At 42.4% G+C, this 27,131-nt stretch overlaps 1 protein-coding gene across 5 annotated transcripts in view; it reads left to right on the plus strand.

Moving 5' to 3' along the window:
* Nucleotides 1-27,131, plus strand: part of MOB3B (MOB kinase activator 3B) — a 205,855-nt gene that overhangs the window by 34,571 nt on the left and 144,153 nt on the right. The window contains exon 2 of one of the 5 annotated variants that reach the window (XM_063787907.1): nucleotides 24,021-24,207. The exons of the other annotated variants lie outside the window; for them this stretch is intronic. The gene's annotated coding sequence lies outside the window, so the exon portion shown is untranslated. The remainder of the gene's footprint in view (nucleotides 1-24,020; nucleotides 24,208-27,131) is intronic. 5 annotated transcript variants of the gene reach the window in all.

Consider the following 27,131-nt stretch of genomic DNA (forward strand, 5'->3'; position numbering starts at 1 on the left):
CAGCAGTTCACTAGACATGCATCACCTGAACCAGAACTGTTGAATCATAATTTGCGTTTTAACAAGATCTTCAGGATCCAAAATTTGTCACATGACCACAACTCTTATGTGGAATAGGGGGAGGGGTGGCACTGTTACAAATGTATGTTCTTGGTGGGGCATGGTGGCTCACGCCTGTAATCCCAGCACTTAGGGAGGCCAAGGCGGGTAGATCACAAGGTCAGGAGTTCGAGACCAGCCTGGCCAATATGGTGAAACCCCGTCTCTTCTAAAAATGCAAAAATTAGCCACGTTTGGTGGTGCGTGCCTGTAGTCCCAGCTACTCAGGAGGCTGAGGCAGAAGAATCACTTAAACCCAGGAGGCGGAGGTTGCAGTGAGCCAAGATCGCGCCACTGCACTCCAGTATTGGGGAATCTGCCCTGATATTCACGTAGGTTCTTTTCTATTTTCCTTAAGCATCAGCCAGCTTGAGAAATAAAGGGACAGAGTACAAAAGAGAGAAATTTTAAAGCTGGGCGTCCGGGGGAGACATCACATGTCGGTAGGGTCTGTGATGCCCCACAAGCCACAAAAACCAGCAAGTTTTTATTAGGGATTTTCAAAAGGGGAGGGAGTGTGCAAATAGGTGTGGGTCACAGACATCAAGTACTTTACAAGGCAATAGAATATCACAAGGCAAGTGGAGGCAGGGCGAGATCATAGGACCACAGGACCGGGGCAAAATTAAAATTGCTAATGAAGTTTCGGGCACCATTGTCATTGATAACATCTTATCAGGAGACAGGGTTTTGAGATCAACCAGTCTGACCAAAATTTATTAGGCGGGAATTTCCTCTTCCTAATAAGCCTGGGAGCGCTATGGGAGACTGGGGTCTATTTCACCCCTGCAGTCTCGACCATAAGAGACAGGCGCACCTGGGGGGCGCTGTTTATAAGCCTATACCTCCAGGTGCGTATTCTCTTTCCCAGGGATGTTCCATGCTGAGAAAAATAATTCAGCAATATTTCTCCCATTTGCTTTTGAAAGAAGAGAAAAATGACTCTGTTCTGCCCGGCTCACCGGTGGTCAGAGTTTAAGGTTATCTCTCTTGTTTCCTAAACATTGCTGTTATCCTGTTCTTTTTTCAAAGTGCCCAGATTTCATATTGCTCAAATACACGTGCTGTACAATTTGTGCAGTTAATGCAATTATTACAGGGTCCTGAGGCGATATACATCCTCCTCAGCTGACAGGATTAAGAGATTAAAGTAAAGACAGGCATAGGAAATCACAAGGGTATTGATTGGGGAAGTGACAAGTGTCCATGAAATCTTTTTTTTTTTTTTTTTTGAGATGGAGTCTCGCTCAGTCGCCCAGGCTGGAATGCAGTGGCGGGATCTTGGCTCACTGCAACCTCCACCTCCCGGGTTCACGCCATTCTCCTGCCTCAGCCTCCCGAGTAGCTGGGACTACAGGCACCCGCCACGATGCCTGGCTAATTTTCTTGTATCTTTAGTAGAGACAGGGTTTCACCATGTTAGCCAGGATGGTCTTGATCTTCTGACCTCATGATCCGCCCGTCTCGGCCTCCCAAAGTGCTGGGATTACAGGTGTGAGCCACCACGCCCAGCCTGCATTCTTTACAATTTATGTTTAGAGATTGCAGTAAAGACAGGCATAAGAAATTATAAAAGTATTAATTTGTGGAACTAATAAATGTCCATGAAATCTTCACAATCCACGTTCTTCTGTCATGGCTTCAGCCGGTCCCTCCGTTTGGGGTCCCTGACTTCCCACAACACTCCAGCCTGGGTGACAGAGCAAGATTCTGTCTCAAAAAACCAAACAAAACAAAAAATCCCAAATGTATGTTCTTACATACATTGAGCAGAGTGAGCCCACTCTTGATCAAGGTGTACTGGAATGATTTAGTAATAATAGCTTCCTTTATTATGTGTCTATTGCTTGCCAAGTGTGGCTGCTAAGTAGCTTAGTATATGATCTTACTCATTTCCTTCTACAGCCTGTAAGATAGGAATAGTTATCCCCATTTTGCACCCTAGAAAACAGACGTTCATAGAAGTTAAGGGATATGTCCAGGCCACACAGCAAATAATAGCTGAACCAGAATTTAAATGCAGGATTGCTTTGTTCCAAAGCATTGCCCTTTCCCCTGCAGTACCCACACAGACTCCCAAACATTGGAGACGTATCCCTGAAAGCATGCTTCATACTTAGTTTCTTTTTATCTGTCAGCTTCATGACAGAAAGTTAGTACATTAAACCCAAATAGCTCTAAAACTGGAGTTAATTACCTTCTGCTCCAGATGCAATTAGTAATTGCTGTAAACCTGCTAGCATGATGCCTGGCAGCTATCAGTTCCCAGATGCAATTTTGGTAAATGGTTAAATCCTATTGGTCTGCTAATTTATGGTGCTAGATACTAGATGAATTTCATTTCTGAAAACCTTTAGGTAGACCTCACCTTGAGAGTCATTTGGGCAGCATTTCGCTGGCAGACTACCTGTTTGATACCTGGGCCTATTTCTTTGCTGTGGAATGCATTTTGCTCAGGGAATGCTTGGTAAATCCATTCTTTAGTGTTTTAAAAAATCTTTATTCTTAGGGTTTATTTTTCTTGTCAAGTTTTTTCTATTTAATCTGTTCTATTCAATTAAAGGAAAAGTGTGACATTTTATGATCATTATAATGAGTGTGAACCTTATGCAGGTATATGAAGAAAAAAGTTAATCTCTTCCGTAATCCCCCTTCATTTTTACCCCACAGTGGGAACCAGCATCCACAAACTGGCTCATATTTTTCCACAACTTTCTCCTTCCTCATACAAACAGGCACAAACAGCTATGTGCATATACCCTGCAATTTGCTCTTAAGATGTCATGGACATCCCTCTCTACTCTCAAATCTCATTTGCAAAATTCTTTCTTCTTCACTACAAGGATTCTCAATTTGAGCAGGGAAGTGAGTAAACTACTTTCCATTTAGGTATCTCAGACAAGACTTTAAAAGAGATATGCCTATAAAAGTAGTGATATCAAATAAAGGTGCTTAGAACATAGGCAAATTCCTATATTGATTTTTGTTGTTGTTGTTGAGACAGAGTCTTGCTCTGTCGCCCAGGCTGGAGTGCAGTGGTGTGATCTCGGCTCACTGCAAGCTCCGCCTCCCTGGTTCACGCCATTCTCCTGCCTCAGCCTCCCAAGTAGCTGGGACTACAGGCGCCTGCCACCACGCCCAGCTAATTTTTTGTATTTTTAGTAGAGATGGGGTTTCACCATGTTAGCCAGGATGGTCTCAATCTCCTGACCTTGTGATCTGCCTGCTTGGCCTCCCAAAGTGCTGGGATTACAGGCGTGAGCCACCGCGCCCAACCACCTATATTGATTTTTAAGGAATTATCTTTCTAATTTAGAATATGGAAAAAGAATGGTTGACACAGATATATGTCTTTTTTTAATCTCTGAAAATAAACTGTTTGACCATTTTTTGGACAGAAAATAGACTTATTATGGCAAATTCAACATGGGCCCCAAAATGCTGTAACAGTACACTGCACACTGATTTCTCCTTGTCGGTGGCTGTGCTCTCTTGCACAACTTCAAAGCCTCCCATCATCTGTGGAGAAAACTTTTTTTTCTTAGTAAATAGCATGAATACACTTCCTTTTTCTCTTTTTCTAACCTTCTGGCTTATGTGGAACTGGTGCCAAATTCCTCGTCATGAAGGCATCTGATTTATATTTTGACAACAGTGATAGCTTCAAATGAACAGTTGTAAATAATATGTCTTCTTCTTTTTAGTTATGGATTGCATATTAATTTTAACCAAACTACATAATTATCTCATCATTCTGAAGAAATAATATATACAAAGGAGGATTTTTTAAAGTATGAGACACTAGGACCATTTGTTGCAATTATTATCACTATTATTATCATCTTCCTCTGTCCTGGTATCCTTTATTTTCTGAATTAAAAAAAAAAGGCTGTATGATGTGCTATCTAGGGCTTTGATAAATACTCTTTTTATTCTGGTAGGTGTCATTGTTGTTACATTTCTCCTTCGAATTTGCTTTTCTGGGCTTTCCTCAGACCCTCTCTTAAGCTACCCATTGTGCCTACAGCATCGATGGTATTTATTATGTTAAAAATGATTCTAGTTTCACGTGGCTACATTTTATTGGTGCTAAAAGCATCAAGGTCCAGTGTAAAGAGCACTGGAGTGAGAGTCAAGAAACCTAATTAGGTGGGCTTTGGAGCTGTTTTGCTGTAGGACCTTACGGCAAGTCAAGGAACCCATCTAGACCTCCTCTCCCACTCCTTACTCCCAGCTCCTGAGCCACCCTAGCTTCCTCCCCAAGAGACCAGGTGCTTTCACACTACATGTCTTTGCACATGCTGTTTCCACTGCTTCAGATGCCCTTTCTTGTCTCCTACCAGACAAATTCCTATTCATCTTTAAATGGCCCACATTCAAATCTCATCTCCTGTGGGAAACTCTTCTTGAGTCCCTCTCTCAAACACTATTAGTTGCTTCTTAATCTGCAAGGAATCTCATAATTCCACAAACACACATAATAATACTTTTAATATTTTATTGCAGGGGTGTGAGTGTGTGTGTCTGTGTCTAATCTGTCTCACTAAACCATGAGCACCTTTAGGACAAGGACTGTGTCTCATTCATCTTTGTCTCCCCAGGGTCTAGAACTTCGCCTGATATGTGGTAGGTCCTCTATACCTGTTGGCTCACTGAAGGCATGAGCCTTAGTTCACACCCATCTGTAGTAGGGGGATTGGACCAAATGCTGTTAAAGTAATGCTGTGGAATTCTATGTTTTTACAGAGAGCTCGAACAAGAGACCCAGCCAGGTGATGCTTTGTGTGTGCAATGCAGAGGGGAAGTGTGTTGATGGATTGAAATTTGGCTGTATCACCATTTCAAAACAGTGGGCAAAAGAGGCACATTGGCTCTTTTGAACTTTAAGTAGCTGTCCTAATATCTTGTTTCACCACCTTAAAGAATATTTACTATATATGTGAATGAATCCATAAACAATATAAAGTCAAGTTTAATAGTTGTTTTGTTTTTTAGCTTATGTGACTGTTTTAGAGATACATTTGTGTTAATAACATAAGAAGTTAGTTTGTGTATTCTTGTATAGGTGGACATTACTTGGCATATGATAATGAGCCTTAGTGCCCTGTTGGACCAAAAAAAAAAAGATTATTTCCTTATCTGGTGTGATGTTTCCCTCTAGGGGCCTGTTTCCAGCCAGGAAAATTTGTGCTTCTACTTGTAGCTCCAGTGCCCTGGAAGCTACCTCCAACCCCCATCACCCACATAATCACCCACATACGTGGCTAGCCTTTATCTTCCGATTAGGGAAGTTTATGCCTCACCACCTCCATCACAGGCAGCATTGTATACCACAACATAGCCTTTCTCTCTTTCCATAGTGAGAGAAATTAGCTTAGTGAATTTTTGGAAAATTTCAAGGCAAGTGTGGCTCAAGCTCAAGATGAGGGAGTTAACTCCCACCATACTTGTTTTTGATTGAAGTCTATTTTACTGCTTTTTAAGAGTGAGAGCTCAGGATTAGCAGCTGCTGGGTATAAGTCTAAGGTCTGACAGAAGCCTTTGCAGAGACACCTGCTGCTTTCAGGACTGCCTGGGACTGAGGGAATCCCCCACACAAAAGGCTTCTGTTGGATTTCTATGCGTAGTTGAGAATGCTTAAATGACAAGGGAAGAAAACCACAAGTGAAAGAGAAAGACGGACTAGGAGAAGTAAATGGAAATACTGTTGACAAAAGGCTATGCCAGTGCAAAAAGTGAGTATGAAGCACCAGAGAAAAGCTGGAAAGCAAACCCAAAATGGCTAGGAAGAAGACCAGGCGGCAGTATCCACATTTTCTAAAACTACAGTGGGAGCCATAATTATCTAAAATCCCCGCTAGATATTATCACTTGAAACATCATGTCTCACTCTTTTAGTCTGTGTAAGTTACCAGTCCTTCCAGAATAAGTAGGAACAATTCTGAGCCCCTGGCATGGAATGGTATAGCCCTATGCCAGTCAATTTGTCAGCCCTGGCACAACATAAGTGAGCACAGGCAGCCTTGAAATGTGTACGTAATGTAAGCTGCACTTTCTCCTTTCTATGCTGACCACATTCCATAGTGTTCTAGATAAGCAAAGGGGCATCCTGTTTGGTTGTCAGTGCTACTCGATGGGTATGCCATGACCCCTTTAGAGATATGACACCAGGCAGGGCGCAGTGGCTCACACCTGTAATCCCAGCACTTTGGGAGGCGGAGACGGGTAGACCACCTAAGGTCAGGAGTTCGAGACCAGCCTGGCCAATGTGGTAAAACCCTGTCTCTACTAAAAATACAAAAGTTAGCTGAGTGTGGTGGCGCTTGCCTGTAATCCCAGCTACTCAGGAGGCTGAGGCAGGAGAATTGTTTGAACCTGGGAGGCAGAGGCTGCAGTAAGCCAAGATTGCACCACTGCACTCCAGCCTGGGCAACAGAGCAAGACACCATCTCAAAAATAAATAAATAAATATAAAAAGAGAGATGTGATACCAATCTTGGATCTCTGTGTAAAACATTATGTTTGCAGTGTACCTTGATATCCACTGGGGTGAATGTTGCTGAGTTGGGTGATATGGTTGGAGTTCTGAGTTACCCTTACCCTTGCTGCTACTACAGCAGTTTTCACAAGTTAGAGCTAAATGCAAGAAAAGTCTCTCTTTATTCTGCCTGATGCTGTCCCTCCTCTGCCTCCCATGGATACAACATAACAGGAAACCAGTTAGTTGTTTGCAGACTTCCAGCTGCAGGGGAAACACAGAGAAATGTAGTAAGGCAGGTTTGAGGCTGAAACAGCAGATAAATAATCATCATGATGGTCACCTAACTCAAGGGGAGCCAGTCTGCATACTGGCAGACCTAGGGACTGTCCTGCCCTGAAAATCTCTGTCCATTCAGGGACACATTGTCCCAATAGGTTAGTTCTCTCAGAAGTTTGGTTTTGGAAGTAAAGATTATCAGACAGTCAGAAGTGAAATCTACAAGGATGCACACAAAAGACCATGAGCAAGACCAAGTTAAGAGAAGGCAGAAGCCATGATGACAGCATAGCAGAATCAATAAGCAGAGAAGAGACCATAGCATCAGGGTGAGAAAGATGTACATGAAGAATCTATGGAAATAGTCGAGTCATTTTAATGGCATACGCAAAAGTGAAAAATCTTCGAACTCTTGCTTCTAAGGGTCAGGTGGCCAAGCAGCCCCTAAGGAGCAGCTTAGAGTAGAAAGCTACTAGATCAGCTGGAAAGGAAATAATGAACCCAAATGTACCTATTTAGTTTATTACTCGTGGTACATCAGGCAGCATGAGCATTATGTCTGCATCATCAGTTCTCCCTGGCCCCCCAGGTCTCATGGAGGTGATGGGGATGTGGGCCTAGGTGGATACTGTGCACATAGGGGTCTGTTTCACAGCTGAGCAACACTGAGCTTTAGAAAACCCCAATTTTATAAGGAGACATGCCTATCCTCCCCTCCAGAGATGGATGATTCCAGGGTAATAAAGCTTATTACCCTGGAATGTAAACAGGTCTCTGGGCAGGGGATGTTCTCTGTCTTTACTATGCTAATCAGGAAACACATGTGCCTTCTGATCTGCAGGGGAACACTATCTTTAGTTTCCTAGGCTGTTTGCTATGCAAATATCCCAGAAAATATAGTCTGGCATGACTTATAGAAATATTATGGAGAATTGCCTCCCAACGCTAAGAATTAATTATTTATTTATTTTGAGACAGAATCTTACTGTGTCGCCCAGGCTGGAGTGCAATGGTGAGACCTTGGCTCACTGCAACCTTCACCTCCCAGGTTCAAGTGATTCTCGTTCCTCAGCCTCCTGAGTAGCTGGAATTACAGACATGTGACACCACACCCAGCTAATTTTTGTATTTTTTGTAGAGGTGAGGTTTCACCATGTTGGCCAGGCTGTTCTTGAACCCCTGGCCTCAAGTGATCCGTCTGCCTCAGCCTCCCAAAATGCTGGCATTACAAGCGTGAGCCACCACGCCCAGCCCCAACACTAAGCATTCTTAAGCTGCCTTGAGTCTTTCCACTTTATACATGGCCAAGTCCTATTTTAACTCCTGTTTAGATTCATATGAACCTCATATTTTCTTTATTCCCATTAAATTCTTAAAGCACCACTTCTCCCCAGAGTCACACTAGCCTGGGTGGATTTCTGCTTCTCATCTCTAGAAGGCCAGAACTAACTAACATAAAGCTGGAAAATTAGATTGTAATCAGAATGCGGGCCCTTGAATGCCAGGTGAAAGTTTTAATCGAATATGAAACCCTGACACTTGGATGCCACAGGACTAGCTTTAGTTAGGCTTGATCCACTTATGCGTCTGTTCATTTGGGATGTGATTACTCAAGACATAGGAAGTTATTCTATTCATTGCCTCCATAATGCTTTGAAGGGTGCTTCAAATTTGAGCCAGAGGCAGAAGTGATCAATTTTCTATCCTATTAATTGTTTGGATTTCTTGTTCCAGATCTTCTTCTTAAAAGTCTTAATACATTTCATCAAATGAAACTTTAGATAGGTATTGGCTTACAGGTTTACACACAGCTCTTCTCACTTACCAGTCCTCCTGCGTTGGAAGTTCTTCATACTCTTTGACTTGCTTCTAATACTGCCACCCTGAATCCTTCTAGTCTCTGTGCACAAGTATCTTCATCAAAGAGGCATTCCTGGGTCCACCATCGAAACTAGCTCTTGCCCATTGTCCTGTCTTGTGGAACTTGCTCTTTTCATTCCTGGCACCCAGCACAATTTGTAATTGTACGTCATGTATGTGTGTTTAATGGCTTCTCCCCCACCAGACTGTAAGCTCCATTAAGAGAAGAGTTATATCTTTCATTCATTACAGAAAACCCAGCCTAGTGTACCAAGTGCTCAAGAAATATTGATTGAACAAATTATAGATTTTTGACTCTCTTTGTAAAAAGTCTTGAATATTTCAGCTCAGTGACTTTGCACTTATGTGGTTAGCAATAGTGTTGGTGAGTTTTATACATACAGGACTTAACATCATTAGATAGTGTTTTATTTCTGCCATTTTTTTCCTATTACAAAAGGAATATAATCTCAATGCCTTTAACTCAATAAACATAGAAGAGAACAAGGGGGAAAAATTGATATCATGGTAATTCTGCTGTTGACATTTTGTAGAGCTGTGTTTTAAAGAAGAGTAATTTTCCATGAGGGTAGAGAGGAGAGGGAAGAGAATGTAGGATGTAAAATCAGTTTGAGATGGTCCACACAAAAGTCGATATGAAAGTGGGATGTAAAGCAGGAGCCATTGGAGTGCAAAGAAAGGGGCTAATATTGGAGACATTCCAGAGACAGAATCAGTGAGATTTGCCCAAGGCAATGCTGACATTTGGGGCTTTGTGATTGGGAGACAGATGTAGCTCTTTTTTTTTTTTTTTTTTTTTTTTTTTTTATTATACTTTAAGTTTTAGGGTACATGTGCACATTGTGCAGGTTAGTTACATATGTATACATGTGCCATGCTGGTGCGCTGCACCCACTAACTCGTCATCTAGCATTAGGTATATCTCCCAATGCTATCCCTCCCCCCTCCCCCCTCCCCACCACAGTCCCCAGAGTATGATATTCCCCTTCCTGTGTCCATGTGATCTCATTGTTCAATTCCCACCTATGAGTGAGAATATGCGGTGTTTGGTTTTTTGTTCTTGTGATAGTTTACTGAGAATGATGGTTTCCAATTTCATCCATGTCCCTACAAAGGATATGAACTCATCATTTTTTATGGCTGCATAGTAGCTCTTAACAGAAATAGTGGTGTTGGAGAGGCCTTGAGACCTAGAAAGGAAACAGGCTTCAGAGCCAGCAGAGGTGGGTTTCAGTTCTGGTTCTACAAGCAAGTCACCTAACCTCAGTGAACCCATTTTCTTCCTGTGTAAAATGAGCTCCACAGTCCCTACCTTGCCACGTTGTTGTTGGGTAAGTTACTTAACCTTTCTCAGCTTCTTTATCTGTTAAGATAGGAATAATAACAGTACTTACCTCATGGGTTGTTTCGAGGATTAAATGAGTTAATATTGTAGAATAAGTGATATATAGAAGTATTTGCTATGATCCTTGTTGTTATTGATATATTATCAATATATGGACTGGATGCCCTTGAGACATCCAGCTGAAACTGTCCATCTGGCCACGCAAAACACTTGTCTCGAACTTGGATCTGTGGTCTGTTTAAAAATACTGGCAAGGCCAATTTTCCAGGGTGGTTCATGTGTTGTCAGGGTTAAAGGCTGGGAGTCAAGTTTCCATTAACTGAGGTATAATGGTCACTGTACTCCATGTCCCAGAGTCCCCTTCTAAAGTGGGTACCTCAACCTGACTGTGTGGATGTAGTTTACTAGCTGGTACCCTGGTGAGCTCATGCCTGCGTTTGACAGCCTGCAGAAAAAGCCTGAGGATGCATGGAACGCTGAGTTCTCAGGGCAGGGTAGAGGAGGCCGGGGGTCAGGGGGTTGATTTGTGCAAGCACCAAACCCACAGGGCAGGTGCAAGGCTCAGGAGGTGGGCAGACATGAAATGCACAGGAACAAGCAAACAGAAGGGAATTATCCTGGGACTGCTATTCCTGAAGCCTTTATGGTGGCCCTTTAATGTGGATAGGTTAAAGTGACTCCAAGGTTGAAGGCTGACAAAATATTTTCAAATTCTTTATGCTTTTTATTTAAAGTAAAAATAAATGAAAAATAATGCACTTCAGTTTGCTGTCTTCTTACTGCCTCCCACTCATCAGTTTTGCACAGGGAGAAATGTCCACTTGCCATGGCTTCTTACTCCCACCTGAGTTTTTGTTTTGTTTTTAGCATAGACCCATTATAATTGAAAGCAAACAGCCCACCTTCTCAACCCCCTACATGGCAGACAGGGGGCTGCTGTGGAAATGCTGGGAGACCTTGTTAGATCAGTGTCTTCTGTGCTGGCTGTTTATTATCTCTTCCCGTTTTTCTCTGAATTAATGGGATCCTCTGAATGGGAGCCCTTAGAAAGACTCCTGATCACTTCTATGTTCAACTCACCCTCAGCTCCAGACAACTGTGATAGGACCTGCATTTTGAGAAGAGCATACATTATGAAATGCAGGTAACAATTCTCACTTGGGGCATCCCTGCCCCTCAAAGATGCAGGAAGAACTTGGCCTGAACCCCAAAGCTTGGCATCATAAGCTCGTTATGGGCCCTCACCCTGCCCTGGCACTCCTTAGTGGCTCTGTCACCTGGACTCAAACCCTTATTTCCTACAAGAAATCCAGTGGAAAGCAGCATTTTCCAGAGTCTGTAGCTGTTTTGAAGATTTCATTCATGAAGGGCGAGCAGCAGCAAATGGACCACTCAGCTGTGACACACCTCTGCCATTTCCCCCTGCGTCGCTTCACATCCTATTAATACCAGCTCTCTTTGCACCCTCCTGCTGTACATGGGACCAGGTCTTTTAAGATTTTCTGAGGCCTTAGTTCCTCTTCTGCCCACGAGCATACCAAACATAACAACGTGCACCCACACCTCACATTAAATATAATCTTTGCAGCAAGCGATGAAAAGCACCTTTATAATTGGGCCTTTGAAATCATTTGACTGTAAGTATGTCATTCAATTTATGATTGGCTCTGTTTTCTCAGGAGCTATGCAGTCAAGAATTCTTAAAAAGAAAGTCAGCTTAACTTACTAATTGTTTTCATGCAAAAGAAAATATTTTTAAAATATTTTGAAACAAAATGTTATTGAAATTTGTTAGATTTAACAATGAAAGAAGTACCATATATTGGCCGGGCGCGGTGGCTCACGCCTGTAATCCCAGCACTTTGGGAGGCCGAGGCGGGCGGATCACAAAGTCAGGAGATCAAGATCATTCTGGCTAACACGGTGAATCCCCGTTTCTATTAAAAATACAAAAAATTAGCCGGGCGTGGCAGCGGGCGCCTGTAGTCCCAGCTACTCGGGAGGCTGAGGCGGGAGAATGGCGTGAACCCGGGAGGCGGAGCTTGCAGTGAGCCGAGATGGCGCCACTACACTCCAGCCTGGGCAACAGAGCAAGACTCCGTCTAAAAAAAAAAAAAAAAAAAAAAAAAAGTACCATATATTTGTAGACATTTACTTAAACATTTGGTAATTGTCATGTTTATCTCTTTGTGTTTTGGAAACAATAATCTCTTTTAAGCCCTCAAATATTTATGTGCACCTCTTAAAAATATTAAACTGTAAGCGCTGTAGCTATGTTTTCCAGTGGATAAGACAGGTTAGCAGGAGGCCTGTTCAAGGCAAGACACTCTAGGAAAAGAGTCCAGTCCTTATCCTGGCTTCATTTCTCTCCAGAAGCAGCCTTCTCAGGCCAACCCATTTTCCCCATGTGCCTTCTGATGAATACAATTTTCTTTGTCTCATTACACAAATTTTTGCAGAGTACAACCAAATTTAAAAATAGCCATGTGGTGCATTCCTTATATAGGGATTTTGTCAGGAACCTCAAGCAACTTTTAGAGAATGCTTCACTTGGAAAGGGTTTGGTTGGAAGTACAGATGGGGAGATAAAGACAACTGGGCAGGGGCACCAGCACGGGCAATGGTGTGGAGGCAGAGGTTGAGATGCAACTGAGCCAGGTCTGAAAAGCCTTGGAAGCCACACTGAACATTTGAGACCTTACCTCATAGTAAGGTCTATGGGGAAGAACTGACATTCCAGGAACTGGCTCAAAAAGTAACTTAAGGTGAATGTTGTGTATTTTTCTTATCCTTTCTCTTCTTCCTCCTCTCCATTCTTTTAGGCACAGAGCATTCCTTTTAACATTGCCGTTTTTCTTAATAGCTAGATAAGCCCAGGTATCCAGTAAGCCCCCAAAGGAGACTTGGTGTAAGCAGAACTGGTGGAACAAACATCCAGACATTATTATGAGTTTTGAGTGGCCAGTGGGGCTCCATGTGCTTTATGTTTGGATTATTTAATGTTTTTCCCATCCTTTAATGTTAGGTCTCTTCAGCCAAATGATAAGGTTGAACAGGGCGGAAATTACAGGGTGGGGATCACAGTGGCGTTTTAGCATAAGCCTTCGCTTCCATTCATGTTTCAGTGGTTTGAAAGAGTTGTTTTTTTATTCCACCCTTTTGCTTTATGTTTTTTTGTTTTTGCATTTTATTTACCGTGCTTTTCGTTCATTTGTTTCATCTTATCTCTTTTCTTCCCTCCACTGGATCAATAGCATTTTATTTCCTTTTTTCAGTGTTTGCTTTTTAAAAAAAAATTCATGGCTGATGTTTAAAATTCTGATTTCCCATAAAACTCCGAGTTCCCAGGTTTTTGAAAGTTAACATATGTGACATTGGACTGTATTCCCACATGGCAACGATCTGTAAGAACTACCTTCCTTAGGCTGGGCGCGGTGGCTCACGCCTGTAATCCCTGCACTTTGGGAGGCCGAGGCGGGCAGATCATGAGGTCAGGAGATCGAGACCATCCTGGCTAACACAGTGAAACCCCATCTCTACTAAAAATACAAAAAATTAGCTGGGCATGGTGGCGGGCGCCTGTAGTCCCAGCTACTTGGGAGGCTGAGGCAGGAGAATGGCATAAACCTGGGAGGCGGAGCTTGCAGTGAGCCGAGATCACGCCACTGTACTCCTGCACTCCAGCCTGGGCGACAGAGCGAGACTCCGTCTCAAAAAAAAAAAAAAAAAAAAAAAAAAAAAGAACTACCTTCCTTAGACAGGTACACGCTTACCAGTTTACCCCAGGTGCCACCACACTCTATTGTCTCCCTGACCCTGAGGAGACATCAGTTGTGGTTATTTGGGTTGTTGCTTTCCTACACCTGGCTGTTTACTCAGTTATGTGACCTACTCTGCCCCAGTAAGCATTTCAGTTTGCCATCATCTTTTAGCTGGAGCATTTAGTTGATTTACATTTGTTATAATTAACTGTACCGATATATTTTAGTCCATATCTGCTGGAGTCTTTTGTGCTGTTTGTTGCACAGTTTCTATGTTTCTTCTCGCCTTTTTTGTCTTTTTATGGATGAGCGAGTTCATTGTCTCACTCTGTTTTTTCTTCTGTACCACTCTGAAAGGCATACTGTTTTATTCTTTCAGAGATTAGCCTAGTAATTATAGCATGCGTCGTTAACTTACTAAATTCTAAAGTGATCAATAGTTTTACCTTCCTTTGAATAACACCCTTCTTATTTATCCCTCCCCGCAGTTCTTACACTAGTCCTTTGAGTATTTTAAGTCTATATAATTTTTCAAACTCCACAAGGCATCGTTTCTTTTATTCTTTTATAGAGTCAGTGCTTGTATTGATTTACTTATATATTTATAATTTTCTGTTCTCTTAATTCTTTCTTATATTCTTACATCCTTAAAATTCCTTCCTTTTTTTCATATTTTGTCTGTATATGTCTCATTTGAGTATTCTTTTTCCCCCTTTCCTTTCTTCTACTACTTTAGAAGTTATACAGTTCTGCCTAGGCGCGGTGGCTCACGCCTGTAATCCCAGCACTTTCGAAGGCCCAGGAAGGCAGATCAAGAGATCAAGACCATCCTGGCCAACATGGTGAAACCCTGTCTCTACTAAAAATACAAAAATTAGCTGGGGCCAGGCACGGTGGCTCACATCTGTAATCCTAGCACTTTGGGAGGCTGAGGCAGTCGGATCACAAGGTCAGGAGATCAAGACCATCCTGGCTAACATTGTGAAACCCCGTCTCTACTAAAAAATACAAAAAATTAGCCGAGCATGGTGGCGGGTGCCTGTAGTCCCAGCTACTCCGGAGGCTGAGGCAGGAGAATGGCGTGAACCCAGGAGGCGGAGCTTGCAGTGAGCCGAGGTCGCGTCACTGCACTCCAGCCTGGGTGACAGAGCGAGACTCCGTCTCAAAATAAAATAAAATAAAATAAAATAGCTGGGCATGGTGGCATGCGCCTGTAGTCCCAGTTACTTGAGAGACTGAGGCAGGAGGCAGAGGTTGCAGTTGCAGTGAGCCGAGATTGCGCTACACTCCAGCCTGGGCAACAGAGTGAGACTCTGTCTCAAAGAAAAAAAAAAGTTATGCATTCTATTTCTTCTCTCCCATTTCCTTCCTCATTTCCCCTGAAAATATTATATGAATAATATGAATGCTTAGCCTTTTTTTTTTTTTTAAAGAGACAGTATCTTGCTCTGTTGCCCAGGCTGAAGTGCAGTAGTGCAGTCATAGCTCACTGTTACCTTGAATTCCTGGGCTAAAGCAATTCTCCTGCCTCAGCTTCTCAAGTAGCTAGGACTATAGATACGTACTACCACATCCAGCTAATTTTTAAAACTTTTTGTAGAGACTAGGTCTCACTATGTTGCCCAGGCTGGCCTTAAACTCCTGGCCTGAAGCAAACCTCCTGCCTTGGCCTCCCAAAGCATGAGCTTAGCTTTTAAAAAGTTTTAAGTTATTCAAAATTTCTATTCCCCTATCACGTAATGCAAGGGCCATAAAGTACTTTAAGTTAATCACTCTTTCATATTATTGCTATCTGATGTTTTAGTTTCAAGTTGTTTATAATGCCTTTCCCTATTAATCTTAAAAAAATTTTTTGAGTAGGGGTGTTTATAAATATACTAACATGTTTATCTTCTTTGCTTATCATTGCTTATTTATCTTTTTCTTAGTTTCCTTCATATTGAAGTTATTATTCTTTAATATTTCTTTCAGCAAGGGTCTATGAATTGGATAGTCTCTCTTTTTTGGTATGAATATGTTTTTATTTCACCCTCTGTTTGAATATGTCTCCTAAAATTCATGTGCTAGAAACTTAATCCTCAATGCATCAGTGTTGAGAGGTGGGAACTTTAAGAGGTGATTAGGTCCTGAAGGTTCTGCCCTCATGAATGGATTAATGCCATTATCATGGGAGTGAGTTCATTGTAGTGGGAGTGGGTTTGTTATTAAAGGAAGGGGTTTCTTATAAAGGATCAGTTTAGCCTCCTTCCCTCTCTCTCTCTTGCCCATATGATGCCTTCTGCCATTATGTGACAGTAGTTGCTGGTGCCTTGCTCTTGGACTTCCCAGCCTCCAGACCTGTGAGGAAATAAATTTCTGTTCTGTGTAAATTAGTCTGTGTTATTCTGTTATAGCAGCGTAAAACAGGTTAAAATACCCCCATTTTTGAGCAGCAACTTAATTAGGTATAGAATATTAGTTTGACAGGTTTTTTTATTACCACTTTGGATGTCATTTCGTTATCATCTGGCCTCTGTATTATTGATGAAAAGTCCACCACCAATCTAATTGCCATTATTGAGTTTGTAATTTATCTTTTTCTCTCTGGTTGCTTGTATGACTTTCTCTTTGGTGCTAGTGTTCTGCCATTTACCGCTGTGTGTGTGTGTGTGTGTGTGTGTGTGTGTGTGTGTGTGTGTGTGTCTTTTTAATCCTGCTTGGGACTTGTAATTTTCCAAATCAAAAACATATGTATTGCTTTAATGCTATTAAATTCTCAGCATTTATCATTTCAATATTGCCCCTCTCACATAACCTACTCCTTCTCCAGAACTTCAATTAAATGTGTTTTATTTCCCCAATTTACTGTCTGTGTTTATAACCTCTCTTTCACATTTTTTGATCCCTTTTTTCTTTCTCTGCTCCATTCAGAACACTTCTTTAGACCCATCTTTCATGATGCTAATTCTCTTTTCAGCTGTATCTAATATGCAATTTAACATGTTTTTCTCATCTTTAAGAATTCAAATTAGTTCTTTTTTTCAAAGTTGCCCTTTGTTCATAAAGGATGGTTCTTTTATTATGGTTTTTATTCCTTCTTTTATGTTAAAAAAACTTTTAAACGTAATTAGCTTATAGATCCTGTCAGATTATTCTCTTACTGTAAGTTCTTAGAGGTGCTAATTCTTCTGTTCATTGTGTACGTGGCTTCTCCTTCTGACTGACTTCATTCTTTGTGGGTTTATTCAGCAGGAATTGTTTATTCTGAGGGAGTCTTGTAGGTCCTGAGTTATGAAAATATTTCTACAGAACAATTTGAGTTTGCTTCTTCCCTGGTTCGGGGAACATTTTTATAGTCATCTATTAGTTCAAGATACTTACACAGCCTAAACAATGTAAATTTGTGCAACACACTTGTGCATGACATAGGCTTGGTGTTCTATTTAGTTTTTTTAATCAGATGCATTTTTTTTCACCCTGATACTGGAGCATAATTCAGACTTACTTCCCCCTTCCCTGAGCTACTTGGAGCAGTGGTAGTTCTTCTAGTCCTGTTTTTATGTAAATGGATATTTTGAAGAATTCTGACTTGATGCAGTTATGTCAGTTCCAGCATCTTACCTTGCATGAGCCTTGGGCCATGTCACCTATTCTCACCTGGGCATCCCAGCCCTAAACCCCTAAGCAGCTGTATCCAGATTCAACACGCCTCTGGGTGATAGCAGTATTTGCTCTCATTCTTATTGCTTCAGCTTTGGATTCTGGCTTCATTTCTGGCCTGCATTAAGAAGAACAGTTATGTTTTACACGTATATGAGGTACATTCTTGTGATGGCTGCCATGGCTTATATTTTGGAACTGAAAGAGGATCTGGGTAAATTCAGACTGACATTTTTAATGTAAATTAATTCACTCACAAACCATTTATTGGCCACCTATCATGTTCCTGACTTTGTCATAGGTGCTGGGGCACAACAATAAATAACACTGGGTCTTTGCCCCTGTATAGTTTACATTCTCATGGGAAAGACAAAACAAACAATAAGTAAAACATATAGTAAAATCAGTTGGAGCGATGAAGAAAATTAAAGCAGGAGAATGGGAGAGACAGGGACTGGTTTGGGTCATGTGCTTTATTAGGGTGGCAAAGGAAACCTCTCTGAGGAGTGACCTTTGAGCACAGGCTTACATGCAGTAATGAAGAATCATGCTGGTATCTGGGGTGTGAGTCCGTTTTCTCCAAGAAGCATTACACCAAGGCAGGATTGGCTATGCAAGAGATTTATTAAGGCAACTCCTGTGAGCAAGAGTGAGGTCAAGGAAACAATGAAAATGTGGGGCTCCTTGTTCAAAAATAACATTAAGAATTTCAAGATGGCTGCAGAGGAGTATTCAACCAAGCACAGAGCCCTTTTGAATGCCCTGTCTGACTATGAGGGAAAATAGGAGTGAGCTGCTGGGAGCTCGGGAGACTCCTCTGATAGTGATGCAGGTCTGACCCCAGGTGAAGAAGACGGGAGGGAGGAGGGTGAGCGGAAGCATCCTACGGGGCTGTGCTGTTTCAAGAGAGCCTGGATCTCTTGGAGGAGTCTTTGAGTCCAAGCCACCTCTTAGGTAAGTTTTCATCTCCCAGGAATAGGTTTGCATCACTATGCCTGCCATGCTCAGTCACTATCTAGGAGTAGCCTGTGAGAAATGTGGCTTCAGCACAAATGCAGAGATGGATTTCAGAGCACAGCAGCTGTAACTCCTAGCCAGTAATACTCCTTGTAAGTTGGATGTCTACAAGGCACAGTCTCATGGCAGCCACACTGGGTAAAGAGCTTTTCAGGAAGAGGGGACAGTGATTGCAAAGGCAGTTGTTTTGGGGTTGAATTATGTTCCCCATCCCAAATTCATATGTAGAATTCCTAACCTGCAATACCTTTTAACATGATCTTATTTGAAAACAGGGTTATTGCAGAAAATAATCAGTTAACATGAGGTCATACTGGAGTCGGGTGGGCCTCTAATCTAAAATGACTGCTGTCCTCATAAAAAGGGAAAATTTGGAGATAGACATACACACAGGAAGGATAACTTGTGAAGATGAAGGTAGAGATTGAGGTGCTGAGTCTACAAGCCAAGGAACACTGAAGATACCAAAAAACCCCACCAGAAACAAAGACAGAAACATGAAACAGATTTCTCCCTAGTGCCTTCAGAGAAAGCATTGCCCAGCCAACACCTTGATTTCAGATTTCTTGTCTCCAAAACTGAGACAATACATTTCTATTCTTTAAGCCACCTAGTTTTGAGTACTTTGTTATGGCAGGCCTAGCAAACTAATACAGCCTTGAAGTGATAGGAGACTTGGCATGTTGTAGAAACATCAGGGAGGCCACTGTGGATAGAGCAGATAAGTAAGGGAGAGAATCGTAGGGGAAGGAGAGGTATCCAGGGGCCAGATCTGTAGATCATGACTTTGTAAACCAATATAGCAACATTTGTTTTTATTCTGAGTGTGATGGGAAGCCATTGTAGGGCTTGAAGAGGGCAGTGGCCTGATTTCACGTATATCTTTAAAGTACCACTCTGGCTCCTGTCTGGAAATAATAGTTTGCAGAGGAGCAGAAGTGGAGGCAGTGCAACCAGCCCAGTCAATGGCAGCTGTAAAGAGAGAGAATCTGGTGGTGTGGACAAGAGTAGTTGTGGTGGAGGGTGTGAGGAGTTTGGGATGTGTTGGCCATTTGAAGTAAATGGTATAGTTTCAAATTGATTAGACAGAGCAACTAGACTACTAGAATTGTTTTCTGAAATGAGAACACTGGGTGAGGAGCTTATCTGGAGTTTACAGGAATGGATGTCGATATCTGCCATGTTTTAAAAGTCACATGTTGTTTTGCAATTTGCTTTTGGATTTTCATGAACTTCTTTTCATATCAATACAGATATATTGACCTCACCGTGTTTTGAGGGCTGCCCAATATTTCTTATGTGGATATGCCATTCTTGATTATACTAGTTATCACTGAATGGACTTTTGGTTGTTTCCTTTTGTATGTGATTATAAACAATGAGGCTTAAACAGCTGTATGATTTATCTATTGCTTCATAACAGAATCCCCTCCAATGCAGTGGTTTAAAAACAACAACGTTTATTATCTCACAGTTTTTTTGGGTCAGCAGGCAGAGTACAGCGTAGCTGGGTTCTCCGGTTCAGGATCTCTCCCAAGGCTGAGGCTGCAGCCGTATCAAGGTTTGACTGGGAAGGAGCCGCCTCGGAGCTTACTCAGTGGTCATTGGCAGGATTCAGATCCTGGTGGACTGTTGGCCTGAGGGCCTTTGCTCCTCACTGGCTGGCTTTTAGCTGGAAGGCACCTTCAGTTCCTTGCTATGTGGGCCTCTCAGGAGGAGAGCTCACAACATGGCAGCTGGCATCATCAAAGTGAGAGCAAGAGTGTGCGAGCAAGAGAGGTCACAGTCTTTTATAAGCTAATCTCAGAAGAGTGCCCCATCCCTTTTGCTGTATTCTGTTCACTAGAAGTCAGTCTCTGGGTCCAGCCTTCACTCAATCAGAGCATTATACAAAAGCATGGATGCCAGGAGACAGAGATCACTAGGAGCCACCTTAGAAATCTGCCTAGCACCATAACCCAGTACATTTGTGTTTTGATAGATTGTTAAAGGTGGGTTTGCTGAGGGAAAAAGTACGCATGTTTTAACATTTCATATATAACAGTGGATTTCTTTTCAAAATCTTCATTCTAGATTTCAAAGTTCGTTTTGATGAGACTATTTGCTATTGCCTGAGAAGGAGAGGCTATAGCTCCTCAAAGAGCTTTTCCAGATTTTGTCATGAATGTCTCTTCCCTTCTTGCCCTTCTTTTTCTCGCCCCTCCAAAACTTCCAGAACAGGAAGTAGCTATGTGTCTTGCAACAGGAATGATACGAAGGTTCTAATCAGCAGGCACATGCATCGTGGTGACTATTCTAGGGTATGATGACCTGGATTATGCCATTAAAAAATGTCATTGCCTTCACTTGTGTGCTGACATGGGTAAGGTTTATTCAGCCAGCCTTGATGAGAGGAATTAAAAAGTAATCTCTGGTATAAGGAGTCAGTTTGGGCCCATGATGTCTAGGGAAACTCCACTTGAATAATTTCTTCTAAATCCTCAGAACTCATGAGCTTCTGGGAGGTCATACAGTAATGAGGTATACATTTATTTCCTTATTAGTCAGAAAGAAACTTTACTTAAAAGGACCCTTTTGTGTTTACTAGATATGGTTGGAGGAAATATAAATTATTATCACTATTACTTTATCTCCTTCCCATACAAGGCTTTATAAAATTAAATACATTGTAAACCTAGACTATAATAAAAATGAGATCGTGTAAATATCTGTGTGTCTTACAGGCTACTATAACAAGATACCTTAGACTGGGTGGCTTATAAACAACAGAAAATCTATTTCTCATAGTTCTGGAAGCTGGAAATCCAATATCAGGGTACCAGCATGATTGGGTTCTGGTGTGGGCCCTCTTGAGGGTAGAAAGCTTTCTGGGGTCCCTTTTATAACGGCTAATCTCATTCATTAGGGTAGAGCCCTCATAACCAAACTATCTTCCAAAGGTCCCACCTTTTAATGCCATCACATTGGAGGTTAGAATTTGAACACATGTAGTCTATTGCACTGTGGCTGCTATCAGGTTAGATGCCCCATTTGAAAGATTAGACTGTCTTGGCAGCTTCCCAAATGAATGCCAAGGTGGCTTCTTTCCCCTTCTGCTTGTGAGCAAGGTGGGGTGTGTGTGGAACTGGGGAGAGTGCATGACCTCTGATGAAGCTGAGGGAATGTCTTGATGGGGTCCATCACCAACATCCCCTGTTTGGGGCTGACCTCTTGGTTGGAGAAGGTGCTAGATTCCTTCCCACACTGCCCCTTGCTTTCTATTGTCAGGTCCCTGTGTTGCCCCAGAGGCCCATGGCCCTCCTTGATGTGGATTAGTTTAGCGACTAGCTCTCAGGGCAACAGGTCCCTCTCTGCTTGTCCAGCTTGGACGGCTTCTCTTTCCTGGGCACCGTGAAGGCCAGGATCCTGCCTCCTGCCTGTGCCCTCCTGTGAGCCTGGTCCTCTAGGAGCGTGGCTCTCCAAACAGGGAGTGACTCCTCTGTGTCCCAGCACGACCCCACCCTCCCCCTTTGCCTCCCTCAGACACTGGGCAGGTCGTACTCACATTTCACAAGATTACTCCGCTAGATGAGAAAAACGTGTACTTTATTCAGGACAGCGAGCTCAGCTCTCTGGATTGCATTCCTTGCAGAAATGAGAATCCAAGTGTAGTGGCCTTTCAAAGCTGAAATAAATCAGGGCTCCTTGGCCATACTCTCATTGTCTGTCAGTTTTTGTCTTTTTCTAGAAGCCATGCAAGGTTAGGGAAAATTAAGGGAGAGCAAATGAGGACCAGTTCATTGTGTAATCACTTAAAATCTCTGAGTCGGAATAGCTATCTGTGATTTAAAACATAAATGTTTGCAAATGGTTTGTATCTTGATCAGTTATGTAAAGACGTGCATTTGAGATGCACCAAAGTGACTTTTAGATGCTTCTTTTTAAAAATGACAGTCTTAACTTGTGTTTGTGGAACTCTGTATTTTTCAGTTTTCACCTACGTTAAGCCTTTCAATTTTTTTGTTGACTAAAGTTGGTAGAAGAAATGATTATCAGAGTTTTTATAGAATCCTCCACCACCTTTTTCCAAAAGGAATTAGAATCATCTGGTGCTTATATAAAATCAAACACTGTTTAAACTCAGGGAGCTCGTTTTTTTTTTTTTTTTGTTTGTTTGTTTGTTTTTTTAGAATAAAGTGCAGTTTAAAGAGAATAGAGTGGGAGCTTTTACCAGATACCTGTTTTGGTCTCTTGCTGGGCTGATACTATTTTCCTAGGAATGGTGACTGTGTGTTTCTGTTTTTCCTCTTCAGATTTCTTAGACCAAATAGAGGAAATCCACAGGAGGCTTACCTAACAAGACGTATTGATGAATGTAGAATCTTAAATGAAAAAGAAGTCAGTGGATGTGGCTTCCTGTACTGTCAGCTTGGACCAAAAATAAAGCGAGCCCTCGCCGCAGGGGTTTGGCTCAGCCCTGCGCCTGTGGCAGACGTTGTTTTCCATGGCTTTGCTTGAGGAGTACACTTCTCTGGGCAAAAGTTCCTGAGGCCTTTGGAGACTTTTAAAGCCTTTTTTTTTTTTTTTTTTTCTGTAGCTTTTATTGTTTTTAAGAAAAGTGGTGTCACCCTTACTTGTCATTAAAAAAAAATAGTGTGGGAAAAACAAATAAACTACCCAAAGAATAAAACAGGAAAAACCAAAACAACTCCCCTAAATGAATGAAAAAATTTACACCCTTCACTCTTTTGCAAGATAACTATTTCCATGCAAGTTGGATTAGAAACTATGAGAAGATTTTTCTCTTTGATTTTTGGTTTCTTCTATTTTTAACGTTTTTGGCAAGTCTACACATTGTGGTTACATAAAAACATCAGGATTAAGATATTTGGTATTTAAAAAGCACCCTTGGACTCGGGATGATTCTTTCTGGCCTACAGTGTGCCAGACCTGCTGCTAACCTCTCTTCACCTACTGTCTTAGTTGATCACCACAATCCTGCGAGGTATAACCCACTAAGAGTGTTTTAGGAGAGAGGGAACGTAGCAGCCTGTGGGATCTGCTTTTCAGGAGTTCCCTATCCAGAAGGAGGGAGACTTATGTATATGAGTAAGTTCAAGAAAGCATGATGTTAGTGATAAGAATTAAAGCTAATGCATATTACAAACTTACCTTGCGCTTGCTGCTATATCAAATGCTTTATTTGGATAATGTCATTTAACTCTCATGGCAGCCCTTTGAGATGGATATTTTATCCCCATTTTACAGAAATGGAAGAAGAGGAAGCTAACGTTGAGCAATGTGATATAGTAAGCTCCAGAGCCCACACCCTAGAAATGGTAGATTTGGGAGTCAAAGTCGGGCAGTCTGATCTCAGATCCATTTACTTAACGACCAGTCTATACAACACAGTGACCAAGAGCCACAAAGTGCAGGAGTGGTTCATTGAACTAGCCTCTCCACAGGTGGTATAGACCAGTAGGGGAAGGGCCATGTTGTATATTCCTAATAATGATTCAGGTTAATTCTCCTTTCCCCCAAGGACTTTTTCTGCCATTCTTACTGCTGGAAATACAACTCTTCAGATGACCACTTTTGTATCCTGCCTATTCGCCTCAGGAAATGATTTTGGCCCATGGATCACTGGATATGCCAGGCCAGGCATGTCAGACTCCCTGGCTCAGGGAGTTCTTAAACCCTGGAGAGCAGCAGAGTCCACACATCCACTGGTGAGGGGTGGGATGCTAGAGTCTGCATTTTAAACTTGCACCCCAGGTGCAAGTGATCTTGGTCTTTCTGCCATTTCCAAGTGTCCCCAGGAAACCCAGAGGGAACTTACTAGTTAGTCCGTGGACAGATGGTTCAGGGTGAGAAGGGGTTGTATTTTTTCCTTCAGCAGCCACCACCTTCTACCAGAGCCCCCAGAGCTCAAAAGGGGAAAAGTGAAAGAGAAAAAAACAAACAAACAAAAAATAAAAGGCCAGGGGGAGGCAGTGCTGGGGGAAGAGTATAGAACTCAAGAAGAACAAGTCAAACCCATAAATATTTGCTGAGAAGCAAGGGTTCCAAATGAGTGCAGCAGGGATGGCAGAAACAAAGCCAGATTAGGGAAGGGTCAGGAGAGAAGGGGAAGGGGTAGGCTGAACCTCCACCAGAGGTGGCAGCTTGTGTTTGAAGCCTGCTTTGATGGGCCCACAGGGCTAACAGATGGGTGGGTGGGCCCTGATTATAGATAGGCCAGAAGTTGGGGGTGAGCTGTGAGAATAACCAACAAATCGGACTGTTTAGATTCAAAGGAAGGGCTACAGATTCAGAGCTTTGGAGCAAAGGAGAGACAAGAGTCACTTCCTAACAGCACTGTAGGGAGAAGTCGCCTGGAGGCTGGAGGATTATGGCAGGCGGAAGGCAAAAGAAAGGGCAGGGGCAGGGATTTAGCCACTGACAAGTGCAGTCAGCATTAGGGGTCTGGTGAGTTGTCCGATTGATCAAGCGAAACCTGAAAGTTCTCAGAGGTGTTTCAGTGGCTGTTGAGAGGAGTAGTTGCCCTGCTTCAGCTGCAGAAGAGATAAATAATTTTTATTTATTTTTATAAAATTGAGGGCCTGCATAAAACTTCATTTGGAGGAACAAAGGAGCTATGTTGCTTTAAAAGGCTTAAAAATCACCAGGAATATGAATAATATCTATAGCTACATCTCTCTGTATATCTAAAAAGACAGTTAAGTTGGAGTAGTTTTCTTTTCTTTTAAGAGACAGGGTCTCACTCTGTGCCCATGCTGGAATGCAGTGACATGATTATAGTTCATTGTGGCCTCGAACTCCTAGGCTCATGTGATCCTCCTCCTGCCTCAGCCTCCCAGATAGCTGGGACCATAGGTGTGTGCCACCGTGCCAGGCTAATTTTGTTTTGTTTTGTTTTGTAGAGATGGCTGGGGGAGGGGGAAGGTGTTGCTTTGTTGCCCAGGCTGGTCTCTAATTCCTGGCTTCAAGCGATCCTCCTGCCTTGGCTTCCCAAAGTGCTGAAATTCTAGGTGTCAGCTACCACGCCTGGCACGAAAAGGGAGGCGGGCAGTTTTGAAGGGCCATTAAGTGTCAGACTTGCTGAAGTATTAAACAGATCCATTGCCTAGTGGAAAGAACACAGGCACTGAGGTTGAGGCTTTGTTTTCAGCCTGAGGTCTGTCCTAACTGTGAACCTTTAAATATTCACCTCAGTTTTCTGGGCACTAGCTGTTTGTTTTTGTTTTTAATAAATTAAGAGGCTCTATCGAATTAAGTGATTTTCAAAAGTTCTTCCTGCTGTACAATCCTGTCAGCCATGACCTTGCTATCAGGCCTCCCTAGCAGATGCACACGGAATGGGTAGCAGGATCAAAGTTCGAGGAAAATCAATGTCGTGGTGTTGTGTGGGATGATTGAGGGAGACAGGTTAGGGGCCAGGATGCTGTCACTGAAGGGTACAAAGTCAACAAGAGTGGATGCAACAGAGACAGAAGCTTGGGCATGGACACCAAAGTCACAGAAGTTGAGTTTTCACTAAAGGAGGTGAGATGATACATTTTTTTTCTCGTATTAGAAAAAAAATTCCCAGCCAGGCACTGTGACTCATCCCTGTAATCCCAGCATCTAGGGAGGCTGAGGCAGGAGGACTGCTTGAGCCCAGGAGTTCAAGACCAGCCTGGGCAACATGGCAAGACCCCCATCTCTACAAAAAAAGAAAAATTCCCAAGTTGATTAGCTTGCTCTCTTCCCCATTATTTTTTCCTCTGAGGTATATTTTTAAAACCTATTTTTTAAACAAAGCACAAAGGTAAAGGTCTTTGCGTGGTATTGCAAAGATCTTTACAAAGTTCTACCATGACTTTTTAAACATTGTTTTAAGCCAGTGGGCATGCTTCCAAAGGAGCTGACTTTTCACTGAATGCTAGAAAATGAAAACATGGGAGCTGTTTAGATTGGCCTGGGAAACATCATGTCCAGTAGCCACTGTTGATCTTTGCATGAAGTAGTTCTGTTTTCTGAAAAGATTCCTTTTGTCCATTGTCTCATTATGATTATGGGGGCCTAGTCCTCTCAACTGGAGAAAGAACTGTTTATCTGTGTGGTATTTGATTAACAATCATTTAGATACACAGTTTAACCACAAAAAGTTACTGAGTTCCTGTTTCTGCTGGGTCCTGTATTAGGTACCAGGGATGCAGTGAAGTCTAGGGTGTGCTCCCAACCCTCATAAACTGATGGAGGGGCCAGACATGTGAGCAAAGAAATACAGCACAGTATGTGGTCCTGGGGCATTCGCATCAGAGATGTGCATGCAAGGTGCACACGATGACCAGCCATCCCGTCCTTCTTGCTCCTTCTTTTGGTACCTTGTTCCCTCTGCTTTACCAGGAGTTGAAGTTAAGCCAGAGAGAAGTTTGAGGAAATCGAGGCTGGGCAAGGGAGAGGCCTTATCTGAGTGGATAGAAAGTTTTTCAGTTCCCTGGAGAAAGCTTCTGATAATCATGTTCCCAGACAGTAGCCACATACAGGGGCATGGGACTGTCAGGCCTAAAGCTCACTGTCAATTGTGGGGGATTCAGAAGCACTTCATAGATGATGGGGGACTCTGTTCTGAGCAGTCTGTCTCTGTGTGTCTGCCACTGAGCAGTAA

Source organism: Pan troglodytes, chromosome 11 (genome assembly GCF_028858775.2).
Source record: "Pan troglodytes isolate AG18354 chromosome 11, NHGRI_mPanTro3-v2.0_pri, whole genome shotgun sequence".
Lineage (NCBI taxonomy): Eukaryota > Metazoa > Chordata > Mammalia > Primates > Hominidae > Pan > Pan troglodytes.